Here is an 18,358-nt window from a genome sequence, read left to right on the forward strand (position 1 = left end):
ATTAGTGTAGGTGCTCAAAACTGCCCAGAAAGTGTTTTTTAGGCAATTTTGAGTCTTCTAGTTGCTGTTTTGGGTTTTAGGAATGTTTAAGTGTTCTAAGTGTTTAGTTCCACATCCCTTGAGTCTTTTCAAACGTTTTTAAGTTTATTTTTGTTCTTTTCATTGTTGTTTGCTTCTTGATTTTCATTCACACTTGTGTTACTTTGTTTCAGGTAGTATATGTCAAATAGACTTGTTGAGTTAGGCCAAAGAATTGAACGGTTGAAGGGCCACACTTTGGACAACTTTGTGCCATCAAGTTCATCCCTAATCCGTGAGGAAGAGGAAAGGACTTCACCTAGTTCAACAAGTAAAGGATCTGAGCAATTTGATTGGGAAAGAGAAGAAGAGATGGCGGGCAACCTAGATGAGCTTAGAGCTTTGGAGGACTTTGCTCAACCAATCATACCAAATTCACCTTCATGCATCTTGCTGCCCACAGAAGCTAGAAACTATGATCTCAAATCTTCACATTTTCATATGTTTCCTTCATTTTATGGCTTACCTAATGAAGACCCTTTAGCTCATATTAAAGAGTTTTACAATGTTGTGAGTGGTTTACCTTTGCAGGGAGTAAGTGAAGCAAATTTGAGGTTGAGAGTGTTTCCTTACACCTTGAAAGATAGGGCCAAGAGTTGGTTGATGACTCTAACACCAGGTTCCCTCACCACATGGGATGCCGTGGCTAAGAAGTTCTTGGAGAAGTTCTTTTCCACTCAAAAGACAGCCACATTAAGGGGACAAATCTTCAACTTCAAACAAGATGATGGTGAACCTTTCAATGAGTGTTGGGAGCGTTTTAAAGGCCTCTTGATACAATGTCCACACCATGGGTTACCTTTTCACTTACAAATGCAAATTTTCTATGATGGACTAACCCAAAATTGTCAATCAACTGTTGATAATGCAGCAGGTGGAGCATTGAAGAAAAAGAATGCTCAAGAGTCATATAACATTTATGAGATGTTGGGGTCTAATGCTCAACACAAAGATTTAAGGGGTAAGAAAGTTGGAGTCTATGAAACAAGTGCTAATCATGAGCTTTTGTTGCAGGTAGCTAACCTAGAAAGGAAGCTTGAATCCGTGCTCAACATGGTACCAAAAACTAATGAAGTGTGTGCCATTTGCAACATACCAAGCCATCCTACTCACCAATGTCCATCTAGGGAAGCATACCCTGAGTATGTTCAAGAGCAAGTGAACCTCATGAATTCCTACAACCAAAGGCCAAGGAATGATATGTATTCCAACACATATAACCCGAGTTGGAGAGATCATCCCAACTTTTCATGGAAGAACAACAATCCAATCCAAAATTTCCAACCAAAACCTGCCACTACCCTTGAGGACACGGTTAAATTGTTAGCCCAAAACACCTTGCAATTCCAACATTCCACCAATAGCGCACTCCAACAACATTCAGCCGCCCTAACCAAAATGGAGACACAATTGGGGCAGATTGCAGATGCCTTGAACCAAAGAGAGGTTGGGAAGTTTCCAAGCCAACCCGTGATACTCCAAAGGAACCAAGAACAAGCCAAAGCAATCACTACACTTAGAAGTGGTAAGGTTATTGATAATAGAGTTGGCAATGAAGTTACTAATGAATATGATCATGTGAATGCAGGTGTCACTCAAGGAGACAATGAGAAATCAATTGAGGAACCAAGCCATGCCACTTCCTCATTGGAGGCACCAAATCTTCACAAGGCCGAGAAACCATACACTCCACCAATACCATTCCCTGGAAGACTTGCCAAGAGCAAGCAGGATAAGTCATTCAAAGAAATTTTTGATATACTAAGCAAAGTGAATGTTAACTTACCTTTGCTTGATGTCATTAGGAACATGCCGGCATATGGGAAGTTCTTCAAGGAGTTAAACAGCTACAAAAGGAAGTATGGACCACATGAGAAGGTTGTGGTGTCTGAGAATGTGAGTGCAGTTTTGCAAAGAAAACTTCCACCAAAGCTCAAGGATCCAGGCAGTTTCTCTATCAACATCACCATAGGGGACAAGAAAGTAGAGAAGGCAATGCTTGATTTGGGTGCTAGCATCAACTTAATGCCTTATTCAGTGTACCTTCAACTAGGTTTGGGAGATTTGAAAGCCACCACCATTTCATTACAACTTGCAGACAGATCAGTTAAATATCCAAGAGGTATAGTAGAAGATATTCTAGTTCAAGTTGATAAACTAATCTTGCCTGCAGATTTTGTAGTGTTGGACATGGAAGAAGCTCCTATACATGATCGTGAGTTGCCAATATTGCTTGGGAGACCCTTCATGGCCACAGCCAAGACCATCATCGATGTGCAAAATGGACTCCTCACTATGACAGTGTTAGGAGAGACAATTCAATTCAAAGTGTTTGAATCTCTTACTCATCCTTCTTCATCTCTTGATTGTTATGCCATTGATGTGCTTGATTCAATTGTTTTCTCTAAGTTCTTGCAGGCACAATCGGATGAACCATTGCAAACTGTTTTGAGTCAATCTCAAGATGAGTTTGATGAAGAAGATGCACTCATGGAAGAAGTAGCTGCCTTGGAAGCATTGGCATTGTATCCTTTGAATGTTTCACCTCGTTTTGAGCCTTTAGAATCATCAATATCACATCTAACTCCTTCCACTGTTAAGGCACCAAAACTTGAACTTAAGCCACTTCCACCACATCTAAAATATGCATATCTAGCTGAATTTGAAACTCTTCCAATTATCATAGCTTCTGATCTCACCCCAAATGAAGAAGATAAACTAATTAGGGTGTTAAAAGAGTTCAAATCTGTTTTTGGTTGGTCTATTGCAGATATCAAGGGAATAAGCCCTACCATGTGCATGCATAGGATCCTTTTGGAGGAAGGAGCAAAAACAAGCCGTGAGCCACAAAGAAGGCTCAATCCACACATGAAGGAAGTTGTTAGGAATGAGGTGTTAAAATTGTTAGATGTGGGGATCATATATCCCATTTCTGATAGCAAATGGGTGAGTGCTATTCAGGTGGTGCCTAAGAAGGTGGGAATCACTGTGATGAGGAATGAAAACAATGAGCTTGTGACCACCAAGCCCACGGCCAGTTGGCGTGTTTGCACCGATTACAGGAAGTTGAATTCTAGCACTAGAAAAGATTACTTTCCTATGCCTTTCATAGATCAAATGCTTGAGAGATTGGCGGGTTACTCACACTATTGTTTTCTTGATGGTTACTCAGGTTACAATCAAATTGCAATCGCTCCGGAGGATTAAGAGAAAACAACCTTTACTTGCCCCTTTGGCACATTTGCATACAGGAGAATGCCTTTTGGACTTTGCAATGCTCCAGCAACATTCCAAAGATGTATGTTGGCCATCTTCTCTGACATGGTAGAAAGGTTCATTGAGGTATTTATGGATGACTTCTCAGTGTTTGGTTCCTCTTTTGATGAATGTCTTAACCATCTATCGTTAGTACTTCAAAGATGTCAGGAAACAAATTTGGTTCTCAATTGGGAAAAGTGCCAATTTATGGTGAAACAAGGAATTGTGTTGGGACATGTAATCTCTAGCAAAGGAATGGAGGTGGACAAAGCCAAAATTGACGTCATCACCAATATGGTAGCCCCCACCACTGTGAAGGGAGTAAGAAGTTTTTTGGGCCATGCGGGTTTTTATCGTCGTTTCATTAAGAACTTTGCAATGATCACTCGTCCATTATGCAATCTGTTAGCTAAAGATGTTGCATTTCATTTTGATAAGGCTTGTATGGATGCATTCAATACTTTGAAAAATGAACTAACCTCGGCTCCTATTATTATGGCACCAGATTGGTCTTTACCTTTTGAATTGATGTGTGATGCCTCTGACTATGCTATTGGTGCAGTTTTAGGGCAAAGGGTGAACAAGCTTCCACATGTGATCTACTATGCAAGCCGGACTCTGCATGATGCTCAACTTAACTATTCCACAACTGAAAAGGAGTTGCTTGCTGTTGTTTTTGCCTTAGAAAAGTTTAGGTCATATCTTGTGGGATCTAAAGTTATTGTGTTTTCTGATCATGCAGCCATTAGGTATTTGATGACAAAGAAAGATGCTAAACCACGCTTGATTAGATGGATACTCTTACTACAAGAGTTTGACTTGGAAATTCGAGATAAGAAGGGCAGTGATAATGTTGTGGCTGACCATTTGTCAAGGCTTAATGAAAACCATGGAGTGGGACAACCCTTGCCCCTAAATGAATCATTTCCAGATGAGCAACTCTTTGTTGTTCAAGAAAAAGAACCATGGTATGCAGATTTTGTTAATTATCTTGCTTGTGATATAATGAGAAATGACCTTTCTTTTCAGGAAAGAAAGAAGTTCCTTGCCATGGTAAAGCACTACGTTTGGGACGAACCATATTTGTTTAAATATTGCCCTGATCAAATCATTAGGAGATGTGTCCCAGAGAGTGAGCAACAAAGCATCCTAACATTTAGCCACACATTGGCATGTGGAGGCCATTTTGGTGCCAAAAAGACATCTCTAAAGGTTTTACAATCTGGTTTCTTTTGGCCTACTTTATTCAAAGATGCGTTTGATTTTTGCTCTAAGTGTGATAGGTGCCAGAAGATGGGGAACATTAGTCGAAGAAATGAAATGCCATTGAACAACATTTTGGTGGTGGAACTCTTTGATGTTTGGGGAATCGATTTCATGGGACCATTTCCATCCTCTTTTGGCTACTTATACATATTGGTGGCAGTGGATTACGTATCCAAATGGGTTGAAGCCATTGCTACAAGAACTAATGATCATAAGGTTGTGTTGAATTTTCTTAAAGATGTGATTTTTTGTAGGTTTGGAACCCCAAGAGCTATTATTAGTGATGGTGGCAGCCATTTCTGCAACAAACCTTTTGAATCCTTGATGAAGAAGTACAACATCAATCACAAAGTGGCAACCCCGTACCATCCTCAAACTTCAGGGCAAGTGGAGATTAGCAATAGGGAGATCAAGAACATTTTGATGAAGACTGTGAGCCCTACAAGGAAGGATTGGTCATTGAGGTTAAATGATGCACTATGGGCATATAGAACAGCATACAAGACCCCCATTGGCATGAGTCCTTATCGCCTTGTGTTTGGGAAAGCTTGTCATTTGCCAATGGAGCTTGAACACCGTGCATATTGGGCCATCAAGAAGTTCAACTTTGATTACAAGGATGCTGGAGTAGCAAGGAAGCTCCAACTTAATGAGTTGGAAGAGCTTAGAAATGAGGCATATGAGAATGCCAAAATCTACAAGGAACGGACTAAGCTCTATCATGACAAGGCCATCCTAAGGAAGGAGTTTCACCAAGGTATGAAAGTACTTTTGTATGACTCACGTTTGAGACTTTTTCCAGGAAAACTGAAGTCTAGGTGGGTGGGACCATTCAAAGTCTTGCAAACATTTCCCCATGGAGCTGTGGAGATAGAGAACATGAAGAATGGCACTTCTTTTAAAGTCAACGGGCAGCGATTGAAACCATACTTGGATAAAGTGGATGAAGAGCAAGTGTATCAAGTCGTGGATGTTCTTGAATTTTCAACACCATGAACAAGCTACCATGTCTTGCCTAGACATTAAATAAAGCGCTTGCTAGGAGGCAACCTAGTGTGGTTTGTGTTCTTTCTTTATGTTGTGTTTATTTTGTTACCATTCCATTTTCTTTGCCTACTTACATTGCATACAATTTTAAACATCGAGGACAATGTTTAGATTAGGTTTGGGGGTGGTTTGGAAGTTTTGTTTTGTGTTTGTGCCCATTTGAGGTGTTAGTGTTGGTTAAGAATGTTTTTGCATGCTAATACGAATGTATATGAGGACTATGTTTGAAAACAAACAATTGGGTTGCTATGGAAAAGAGTTGCATCTTGTTGTCATTTATAAAGCTATAACTCTTGAAATTATGATGATAGAGGTACCATACTCAAATTCTGGAAGAAGAATAGTGGAGACTACCCTAGTGAGTTATTTTGAGCCTAATTGCTTATTTGAGAGGGTTTAAAGTGTTTCTACTCCTATCTTTTTCTTTCATTTTCACTTTAAATGATCTCATTATTTCTATTTCGTTTGGATGCTAAGAATCATTTTCCTTTGCAGATACCATGTATTTAGTATCATTCATGAATGAACTCAATGAGATGATGTTAGGCTATGCATGTTTAACTACTAAAAGGCTTAAATCCTACCCATTTGTGTGCTCCATTCACCCTCGTTGCAGCCAAACACTTTAGCCCAATTCTTTCATCACCCACACCATAATCTACCCATTCTAGCCCATTACAAGCCATACCTTATAGTTTGGGGAATACCAAGGTGATGAAGACTAAAGGTAAATTGAGCTTAGAACAAGATTGTGGCATGTACCGAGGGCGCCTATGTTGAAGATGCTTCTAAAAAAAAAAAAAGGGGTTATAAAAAAAAAAAAAGAGAATTAAAATGGATACAAGTTCCAAATCTCCTCATTATAAGACATAGGGCCTGGATGCCAAAAACAAAGAAGAAAGAAAACAAATGCAAGTGAAGAGCATGATCCTCAAGAACACTTTGGTATGCCCCAAGCTCTAGTATTTCATATCAAGTCTTTCATAACCTATACCCTAAGCCTTGCATTACAACCTTGAGAAAGACCTAGCTGATCATTGAGGATGTATTCATGGGTGATGGTAAGTGTGTGTGTTATCTATATTCTTAGCATCTGATTCATTTCATGAGATCTACTCAGAAACTGTGCTTCCATTTCAGATTTCATATGTGAGAATTTTGATTTCCTTTACATAATTTCACTCATATATGTTGTTGAGAGACTAAACCTTAAGATCTGAGTGAAAACTTGAGTGGATTCTGTGAGGAGCAGAGTTGAGGCGAATTCTATCTGAAGCATTTGGGTATGGTGACCTTGAAGTCGTAAGACATGGAGAAATATCTTTATACGTTACAATTGATACGATTCTTTGAAGTGGCAATCTTTTGAGTTGAATGAATGACAGAATCTTCATTGGTTCTTATTAGTTTGTTTAAAGCATGTTTTAACCAAGTTGTTTGCAGATTTTGTAAATGTTTGTGGGTGTCATCACTGTAAACCCTCAGGAGACACAACTCCTCCAACTAGGGACACCTAGGGGTTCAAAGGCTTGTTGCACATGCTCAGTGCAATCGTTTAGCCAGCGAAAGTGGTTTAGTTAGATGTTTGAGTTTTGTGTGTTTTAGTTTTAAGTTTGCTCGAGGACTAGCAAAAACCAGGTTTGGGGGTATTTGATAGTCACATTTTGCATGCATGTATAGCTTTCTTATTTGGCGTTTTTGTATTGTTTTTGGATTAAACTAGTTGCATTTTACTTTGTTTGGTGTGCAGCCAAGTGTGTAATAAGATCAATTGGAAGGCAAATGAAGGAATGTGGTGAAATTCGGCCAAATTGAGTGATTCTAAATAAAACAAGCATTGAAGTCAGATTAGGTGGTTTCAACACCAAAACATGCATTCACATGCATGTTCAAACACTTTGCACATGTTTCTTGGATTAAATATCCACATACCTGCAGATTATGTCCATTCCTTGCATCCTTTATTCCAGAAATTCCATTTCATGCCATCATTTCAGAAATCCAACCCATTCCTTTGTCCATGCCATGTGTTCTTCCCATTTTCAGACTTGTATAAACATTTTCTGGTGCTCCAATTGACCTTTGCAGGTTCCACTCCCTTGTGGCAGACTTTACACATGCATTTTGATTAAACAAAACACATACTTGCAGAATTGTCCAAGCCATGCGTCCACTACACTCAGAAACCCATCATTCCATCTGAATTATGCTCTGCCATCTGAGTAAACAAAGGCTAGATCCAATCTGAATGTTGGGGGATCACACACACCCTATTTGGCTCCATTTTCTGTCCATCATTCACTCCAATTCGCCCTCTCCATTGCATTGCATTCTACCTTCTTTTCCTTACACAGAAACTGCTCATTTTCTCTCCTCTTTCCCATCCGCAAGTTCCCTCTTCATTTTCAGTCCATTACACACTCTAAAACCCCCCCTACTTCACTCCATTCTCTGTCCATTTCTGTCCTAAGGGCAGAAACCATCCAAACAAAACCAATCTACTTCATCCGCACCACATTTGGAGAAGCAACACCAAGGAACTCTTCAAGGACTTCAACATCAGTTTTGCTTCAAGGGTTCATTCTTATCAATTCTATGTTCATTCATGTTTTATACTTTTATGTCAAATCTTTTGTAAACATGAATTGTAACTAAGCTTCCTCTAGGGATTCGATGTAACCTTGCAAAGTTTGCTATGTAATTAAGTTAGAATGCTCAGTTTGTCTACCTAGTTCTTGATTCATTCTCTGTTATAATTGTGAATTTGTGGGTTGATTTGTATGCTTGATCGCCATTTGAGTTAACCACAAGTTATTTAGCCAAGATTAAAACATACATCATGTCTAATATTGGTGGATTTGTGAATGAATGAAGGGAAAGATTGGCAAACATCCTGCCAAGTGTTCCCTTTGGTTTAGTGAACGTTTCTTGTGCATTACATACTCTAGATTATGAACCAAAGTTGCACATCACAATTAGGTTCAAGATTATAGACATTTGATCAAATCCACACATCATATGGTTGATCATATCCAAGTGAAACAAACTCAAGAAATTTGTAGATGAATGAGTATAAACCAACTTAACAAACATGGATTTAATTGAGCAATGGTGAAATCGAATCCCTAGTTTCATTTCCATTGATACTATCTCATTATATAGGTTGTTGATTCATTGATTTGTGTTTACTTCATTCTCTTAGGCTTTCAAGTTAAAACAACAAATATGCATAGTTTGATTAGTTTGATTCAAATCTGCCTATTTAGACTAGTTTGATTCATTTCTTAGATTTCTTGCAAACAAGTAGTTACATAGGTCCAATTAGTCCCTGTGGATTCGACACCCTTGCTTATGCCATTATACTAAATATATTCTTGCATTAGGAAGGAAATATACATCAACACTTATTTACACCCAGTCCTGTCGTACAGACCACTTTAGGTGGTTCCGACTCGTGGGCAGGTTTAGATATTGAGATTGAGATTTGAGCTCTAGATGTAGCCGTACAGGTCACGTAGGTGACTCCGGCTGCCTGATTACATGATATTGATTATGATTATACCTGGGCACTTGCATATCACTTTGAGATTTTGGCATGGCATATCTTGAGCATGATGGGTATACCCTTGAGCATGTTTTGCATGTTTACACATACGTACATATGTTTATTTTCTGGGAAGTATACAGGTTTTACGGCGAGGGGTTAGAAAGTATTTTATGAAATGGTTTTCAAAGAGCTTTGTTTTTGCCCACTCACGTTTTTGTTTTGCGCCCCTCCAGGTTCTAGTTGCTTAGCCGTTGCGGTGGTTTCCCTTGAGAGCTTTTCGGCGTTCTGACAGACACTCCCCATTGTAGGGTCGCCTTCGGGCGTACTACTGTTGTTGTTTTAATTGGACTGCTATAGACCTGCTCTGAATTTGTATCGCACTAACTAGCACTCATTCTAGTACTTGTATGCTAGTTTTTAATTATTCGTACTTTCATATTACTACTTTAGCTTCCGCACGTGCACATGGCTACGTCACCTTTGTGTGACGGCCAGCACGCTCCGATCTCGATCGGGGTGTGTCAGTTTGGTATCAGAGCCTAGGTTTGGCAGTCCTGTGTCCTTGTGAGTATTCTAATAATTTTGGTGTCTTCTGTCAGAACTATGCCGCCTCGTCGGGAACCCCGTCGCTCTTCTGAGCCTATGTTCCCCGATATTACTCAGTTGGGGGAAGCTTTTGCTACAGCCCTTCAGGCAGTGATGCGCCCTCCCCAGAGGACTCCTCTGGAGACCATGTACAATCTGAAGTTGGATAAGTTTAAGGGCAGTGAGGGACCCGAGAGTGCAGAGCGCTGGCTAGAACACATTGAGAAGACTTTCCGGGTGCTACATAATCAGGGGAACTTGCCTATGGAGAGGTGGGTCGAGACGACCGCTTGGTTTCTAGATACGGAGTCGGCAGCTTGGTGGGAGCAGGAGCTCCGTAGGTTGACTCCGGATCAGAGGATTGATTGGAATGTGTTTACGGGGTTGTTTAGGAGAAGATATGTACCCCCTGAGTACATTGACCGCAAGAAGCAAGAGTTTTCCGAACTGAAACAGCGGAAGATGTCAGCGAATGAGTACTACCGTAAGTTTACGGACTTGTCCCGTTATCACCCTGATGTCGCTGGTAATCCGGCGGAGATGCTCCGTCTTTTCCGTCTGGGCACAAGGAAGAAGTGGCGTTCTATGGCGTCTACGGTCCACAGCGAGACTTATCGGGACTTCTATGAGATACTGTTGAGGATCGAGGATTCTGAGAATATGTCGAGCGATACGGATGAAGAGAAGGACGGCAACCAGAAGAAAGATGACAAAGGCAAAGGTCAGGCATCGCTCGGGCCCCGACAGACTCAGAACTTCAAGAGAGGTGGAGCTAGTTCTAGTTCTTCGAGTGGTGGCTTCAGTGCCACTGGGCAGGGTCGTGGAGGTAGATTTTCTGGTGGCGCTAGAGGCCAGAGGCAGGGCGATGGTGGGCGAGGCAGAGCCCCTATTTGCCGCAGGTGTAACAACCGACATTTCGGTGAGTGTAGACGTGGTAGCAACGGTTGTTTCACATGTGGACAGGTGGGACATAGAGCGGCAAATTGTCCCCAGGGTCAGCAGCAGCAGAAACCACAGCAGACCTTTATGCCACCGCCTGCACCACTCCAGCAGATCCAGGGTCCTAGTAGTTACGGCCAGACGGGTCGAGGTGGTGCTTACCACTATCAGGGTGATGCTGTCCCTTATGCTCCGGGGCAGTATCAGTACCCTCAGGATCCCTATTCCCAGGGTGGCTATCCCCAGTATTCAGGCGGCTATATGCCGTATCCTCCAGCCCCAGCGGGTGGTTCACAGTGGTATCAGGGAGGACAGTATCAGCAGGGGGAGATTGCCACTAGCAGTGCAGGATCTTCGAGACAGTCAGGCCAGCCCAGTCAGGGGCGTGGTGCTCAGGGACGCGGTGTTCAGGCGAGCCGAGGCCGCGGTGGGCGTCAGCAGGGACAGGGGCGTCTTCACAATATTTCTCTGCAGGACGCTCAGAACAACCCAGACTTGATTATGGGTACGTTGAACATTCTTGGTTGTTTTGCTAGAGTCTTAATTGATTGTGGAGCTACACATTCCGTAATTTCTCATACATTTGCTCAAGCGACGCAACCTCGCCCCACACCCCTAGGGTATGATTTAGAGTTTGTTATGCCTAGGGGAGAGAGTTGCGTTGTAGATTGTGTGTACCCGGGGTGTCCAGTGATCGTAGAGGGTGTTGCTTTGTCAGCCGATCTTATCCCGTTAGATATTGTGGACTTTGATGTGATTCTGGGCACGGACTGGTTGCACTTCTATCGTGCCAACATTGACTGTTACGGGAAAGTAGTTACGTTTCACCGACCTGGACTACCTGTGGTTACTTTCGTGGGTGAGCAGAGTGGGGTGAGATATGGCGTTATTTCGGCGCTACGAGCGAAAAAGTTGTTAACTAAGGGTTGTCAGGGGTATCTGGCTCATGTGGTGCTGGATGAGGTTGTTACTAGCAGAATAGAGGATGTGAGAGTGGTCAGACACTTCCCTGATGTATTTCCTGAGGATTTACCTGGGTTACCCCCAGATCGAGACGTAGAGTTCACCATTGAGTTGATTCCAGGTACCAATCCTATTTCTTTAACTCCTTATCGTATGGCTCCTGCGGAGTTAAGGGAATTGAAAGTTCAGCTGCAAGAGTTAGTAGATAAGGGATTTATCCAGCCTAGTACTTCGCCTTGGGGTGCTCCAGTGTTGTTTGTGAGGAAGAAGGATGGAACTTTGAGACTGTGCATCGACTACAGGCAACTCAATCGGGTGACGATTAAAAACCGTTATCCATTGCCTCGTATCGATGATTTGTTTGATCAGCTGAGAGGTGCTTGCGTGTTCTCTAAGATAGACTTGAGGTCTGGTTACTATCAGCTGAAGATCAGTAGGGATGATGTCCCTAAGACGGCGTTCAGGACTCGTTACGGTCATTACGAGTTTCTGGTTATGCCATTTGGATTGACGAATGCACCAGCCGCCTTTATGGATTTGATGAACCGAGTATTCCAGCCTTACTTGGATAGATTCGTCATTGTCTTCATTGACGATATTCTGGTGTATTCTAAGTCGAAAGCGGAGCATGTTCGACATCTTACTTTGGTGTTGAAAAGGTTGAGGGAACACCAGTTATATGCTAAGTTTAGCAAGTGCCAGTTCTGGTTAGACCAAGTTGCGTTCTTGGGACACGTCATTTCTGCTCAGGGTATTTTGGTTGACCCTCAGAAGGTTGCAGCGGTAGAGAGTTGGGAGCAACCGCGAACCGTCACCGAAGTGAGAAGTTTCCTTGGTTTGGCAGGGTATTATCGGAGGTTCGTTAAGGATTTTTCGGTGATTGCCTTGCCGTTGACGAGGTTAACGAGGAAGGATGTCAAATTTGAGTGGGATGATAGGTGCGAGCGGAGTTTCCAACAGTTGAAGCATTGTCTCACTCATGCACCTGTTTTGGCACTCCCAGACGATAGTGGTGATTTCGAGGTTTACAGCGATGCTTCCTTGAATGGTTTGGGATGTGTATTAATGCAGCATGGTAGGGTGATTGCTTATGCTTCGCGGCAGTTGAAACCTCATGAGAGGAATTACCCTACACATGATTTGGAGTTGGCCGCTATCATTTTTGCGTTAAAGTTGTGGAGGCACTATCTTTACGGAGAAAAGTGCAAGATCTTTACGGATCACAAGAGTCTCCAGTATCTCTTTACTCAGAAGGAACTCAATCTTCGTCAGCGGAGGTGGTTGGAGTTGCTCAGCGATTACGATTGCACGATTGATTATCATCCTGGTCGTGCGAACGTAGTGGCTGATGCACTTAGCAGGAAGTCACAGGGCCGTATTAATGCGTTGTACGCTAGTCGTGCTCCTCTTTTGGTGGACTTGCGTACTACGGGGGTAAGGCTAGAAGCCGAAGATCGAGATGTGGCATTACTTGCTAATTTCCAAGTTAGGCCGATACTTGTTGATCGGGTGCTTGAAGCCCAAGTAACTGACCAGGAGACTCAAGAACTTATTCAAGCTCGAGAGCAAGGAAGGAGGCGGGACCTCAGAGTTCGGGATTCGGATGGCATGTTGATGCTAGAAGGTAGAATGTTTGTGCCTAAGAGTGTGGAGTTGAAGAAAGAAATTCTCGATGAAGCACATATCTCGGCTTATGCCATGCACCCAGGAGCTACTAAAATGTATCATACCATTCGACCGTTTTATTATTGGCCGGGTATGAAGAGGGAGATAGCCGAGTATGTGAGCAGGTGTGCTGTTTGTCAACAAGTTAAAGCAGAAAGGAAGAAGCCGTTTGGGTTGTTGCAGCCGCTTCCCGTTCCAGAGTGGAAATGGGAAAATATCACCATGGATTTTGTGTACAAGCTCCCACGTACACATAATGGCTTTGACGGCATTTGGGTGATCGTCGATCGACTCACTAAGTCGGCTCATTTTATTCCTGTGAGAGAGAAGTATTCTCTGAGCCGTTTAGCGGAGTTATTCATTTCGAAGGTTGTAAAGTACCACGGTGTCCCAGTGAGTATTGTTTCGGATCGAGATCCACGATTTACGTCGAAGTTTTGGGTAGCTTTCCAGGAAGCTTTGGGCACGAGATTACTTTACAGCACGGCGTATCATCCACAGACAGACGGACAGTCAGAGAGAACTATTCAGACCTTGGAGGATATGCTGCGAGCTTCGGTGTTGCAGTTTGGTGACGCTTGGCATCAAAGATTGGATTTGATGGAATTTGCTTACAACAACAGTTTTCATTCGAGCATTGGCATGGCGCCATTTGAGGCCTTGTATGGCAGAGCTTGTCGCACACCGTTATGTTGGTCAGAGGTTGGAGAAAGAGTTTTAGTGGGTCCAGAGATTGTCGAGGAGACTACTAAGAATGTTCAGGTGATTAAGTCTAACCTGAAAGCAGCTCAGGACAGGCAGAAGAGTCTAGCGGATCGGCGTGCTACGGACAGAACATATGAGGTCGGAGATTGGGTATTTCTGAAGCTTTCACCGTGGAGAGGTGTTGTGCGGTTCGGAAAGAAGGGGAAACTGAGTCCTAGGTACATCGGACCATACATGGTCACCGAACGAGTTGGTGAGGTAGCTTACAGGTTGGAGTTGCCTCCGGAGTTGGCTAGAGTGCATAATGTTTTTCACGTGTCTATGCTCCGACACTATGTTGCTGATCCATCTCACGTGATACCTCCTCAACCGCTTGAGATTAACCCAGATCTGACGTATGATGAGGAACCGGTGACGATCATTGATTGGAAAGAGAAGGTTTTGAGGAACAAGACAGTGAATTTAGTGAAGGTTTTGTGGAGGAACCATTCAGTTGAGGAAGCTACGTGGGAGACAGAAGATCGGATGAGGGATTTGTATCCCCGGTTGTTCTTTAACCACTAGGGGTTGTTATTTGGTTGTTTTGAATTTCGGGACGAAATTCTTTTAAGGTGGGAAGGTTGTGACATCCCGTCCCGGAAATACCGAAATGTACGTATGAAATTACAATTTTACCCCTAGTGTGCTTTCGTCACGTTTTGGTTGTTTGTTGTGTTGTGGCATGTGTTTGGAACCTCACACACTCCCACACACACACAGACACTATCCTTCTCTCTCTCCCTCTGTCTTCTCTCTCTCCCGAGTCCTCTACCCTTCTTCTTCTTCCTAAAAACGTACGGACCAACACATATACCCCTCAAACCGTGACAGATCGAGGAAACTAAGGACACCATTCGACTCGTGAGGTCGAGGCGAGCACGACCATAGCATTTTCAGGTGTGTTGGTGAGGTCCTAAGGAGCGTCGGAGTAGCTCGTTGGACGAATTTGGACGTCGGGAAGGCCTAGTTCGAAGTTGGCCGGTTTTTGAGTTTTGAGACAGGTGACACGTACCCAGAGGACGAGCGTGCACACGCGAGACAGGGGGGCTACGACCCTTCTACATACCAGTGAGTGGGCTTTTGTTTTCCGTATATACCTATATACATTTATATTCCCAGAAATTGATTTAAAAGGGTTATTTGCCTTATGCCATGCATGTTATTATTAACGTTTATGCATCATCACATTCATTAGTAGTAGCATGCATATACATATTTATATGTGGGTGCTGTGGAGGCATAGGTAAGTGCCAGGTAAGCGTTATTTAACGATTGCATTAAATAGTGGATAGAGATGCTTAGAGAGCTCATAACCTGTACCCCCGGTGTTAGTGCTCCCGCCCTGAGCAGGGCACAGGCCTTCACGTGATGTTCACCTCCCGCACCTTAGGCTCAGCTTGGATCCAAGCTAGGTGCACAGGCCTGTCGTACAGACCACATTAGGTGGTTCCGACTTGTAGGTGACCCGCGATTATTCGCCCAGGCTTCACGTGATCGTAGCACTTATTTACACCCAGTCCTGTCGTACAGACCACTTTAGGTGGTTCCGACTCGTGGGCAGGTTTAGATATTGAGATTGAGATTTGAGCTCTAGATGTAGCCGTACAGGTCACGTAGGTGACTCCGGCTGCCTGATTACATGATATTGATTATGATTATACCTGGGCACTTGCATATCACTTTGAGATTTTGGCATGGCATATCTTGAGCATGATGGGTATACCCTTGAGCATGTTTTGCATGTTTACACATACGTACATATGTTTATTTTCTGGGAAGTATACAGGTTTTACGGCGAGGGGTTAGAAAGTATTTTATGAAATGGTTTTCAAAGAGCTTTGTTTTTGCCCACTCACGTTTTTGTTTTGCGCCCCTCCAGGTTCTAGTTGCTTAGCCGTTGCGGTGGTTTCCCTTGAGAGCTTTTCGGCGTTCTGACAGACACTCCCCATTGTAGGGTCGCCTTCGGGCGTACTACTGTTGTTGTTTTAATTGGACTGCTATAGACCTGCTCTGAATTTGTATCGCACTAACTAGCACTCATTCTAGTACTTGTATGCAAGTTTTTAATTATTCGTACTTTCATATTACTACTTTAGCTTCCGCACGTGCACATGGCTACGTCACCTTTGTGTGACGGCCAGCACGCTCCGATCTCGATCGGGGTGTGTCAATAATGGCTAAGGGGTTCATCTCCATACATGTTATACTTGCATAATAAAATGATTTCCAATTGCATTTCAATAAACCATGAAACTCAACACCCCGGGTTAACCGTGATGCACTAATTAACCTTCAAATCTTCCTAACGTTACTGAATTGGATGGGTTAGCGCATACAACAATTCAAAACATTCACCACAAGTCCTCAACATGAATGCATAGAAGAGATACAAGCAAGAATCATTACGCTCTATGAAAATTATAAGTGTTGACGAGGCATTCGTTACTATGGATTGCATGAAACTTATGCCAAGAATTCCTTTAACGCGATTGTTTATAAGCAACCTCCACTACTTGTGAATATAAGTTCATAACGATTAGGTGAAACTCACTTATATTCTAGCGTCATATTCATGCATGAAAATTAAGTGTGCACTCTCAATGAACATACATAAATAAGTTATCAATCAAACAGTTAAACGAATTGAATCCACAACTTATGAAACGCAATTAGGAGTATTGATGCGAGATTTATACGCGCACGAATTAAACCCTCTTTTTGTCAATTGTAGTATATGTATAAGTAGGGATCGTTCTGGACCGGGGATTAGGAGGGATTGTTAATCACTTGGATTTGACTCAAAAACGTAAAAACATGAAATAAAACACTATACTAGACTCAAAGAATGCAAAACTAAACTTTAAAACACTAAGACAAACCAAAAGACTCAAAACAACACAAACACACTCAAATCTGCCTAAAAACCACTTTCTGGGCAGATTTGAGCACAAACACAAATTTGGACGAAACTAAGTTGTAACTTGACTCAAGACTCTTAAAAACACAAACTAAATGTATTTCAAACTAATCTAACACTTTAAAACACTAAGACAAACCAAAAGACTCAAACATCACCCAAAACACTCAAAACTGCCTTAAAATCACTTTCTGGGCAGTTTTGAGCACTTTGGTGAATCTGGACAAATTTATGTAATAAATTGAATCACAACACTTATAAACACAAACTAAAACACTTTCTAACTAAATTGGACATTAAAGTAAAGGGGGAAATAGATTTGACGAAAATTGAATAAAATGCACAGATTTAAATTAAAACAGATAGTAAAGATGAAATGGATGGAATTGAATGGAATGAAGGCTAGCTAAAGGGTTCATCTCCACACATGTTATACTTGCATAATAAAATGATTTCCAATTGCATTTCAATAAACCATGATGCTCAACACCCCAAGTTAACCGTGATGCACTAATTAACTTTCAAATCTTCCTAACGTTACTGAATTGGATGGGTTAGCGCATGCGACAATTCAAAACATTCCCAACAAGTCCCCTACATGAATGCATAATAGAGATACAAGCAAGAATCATTACGCTCTATGAAAATTATAAGTGTTGACGAGGCATTCGTTACTATGGATTGCATGAAACTTATGCCAAGAATTCGTTTAACGCGATTGTTTATAAGCAACCTCCACTACTTGTGAATATAAGTTCGTAACTATTAGGTGAAACTCACTTATATTCTAGCGTCATATTCATGCATGAAAATTAAGCGTGCACTCTCAATAAACATAGATAAATAAGTTATCAATCAAACGGTTAAACAAATTGAATCCACAACTTATGAAACGCAATTAGAAGTAATCAAATCAAAATGCAAGCATAAACATATATTTTGAATCACCCCCTAGCTAAAGGGGATTTTAGTTCCTCATGGTACAAAACAAAGAGAATCAAAGAAACACCTAAACATTCCAACAACTCAAACTTGAATTGTATGAACGTTTAGGCCCTCTTCTCTTCCATTCCTCATTCGTACAAAACAAAGAGTATTGAAATTAAACATTGAAATCAAAGAAACACCGAAACATTCCAACAACTCAAACTTGAATTGTATGAATGTTTAGGCACTCTTCTCTTCCTCTTCGTTGTAGCACAAGGTCTAGGGATAGTTTGATGGTGTGAATGGTTTGGGAAGTGGTGGAAATGGAAGGATGGTGTTTGGATTGTAAGGGAGAGCACGGCACAAGGGAGTTTGATGTCTACATTTCTGCAATGGATGAATTTCTGAAATGGAAGTGTGTA

The 18,358-nt window shown here is 42.0% G+C and overlaps 1 non-coding gene across 1 annotated transcript; it reads right to left on the reverse strand.

The window, feature by feature from the left end:
• Positions 1-764: 764 nt before the first annotated feature.
• LOC137738514 (small nucleolar RNA R71) lies at positions 765-875 on the reverse strand. The gene has a single exon (XR_011068958.1). It is a non-coding gene; the product is annotated as a small nucleolar RNA R71 (small nucleolar RNA).
• Positions 876-18,358: the final 17,483 nt, after the last annotated feature.

Source organism: Pyrus communis, chromosome 6 (assembly GCF_963583255.1).
Source record: "Pyrus communis chromosome 6, drPyrComm1.1, whole genome shotgun sequence".
Taxonomy (NCBI): Eukaryota; Viridiplantae; Streptophyta; class Magnoliopsida; order Rosales; family Rosaceae; genus Pyrus; species Pyrus communis.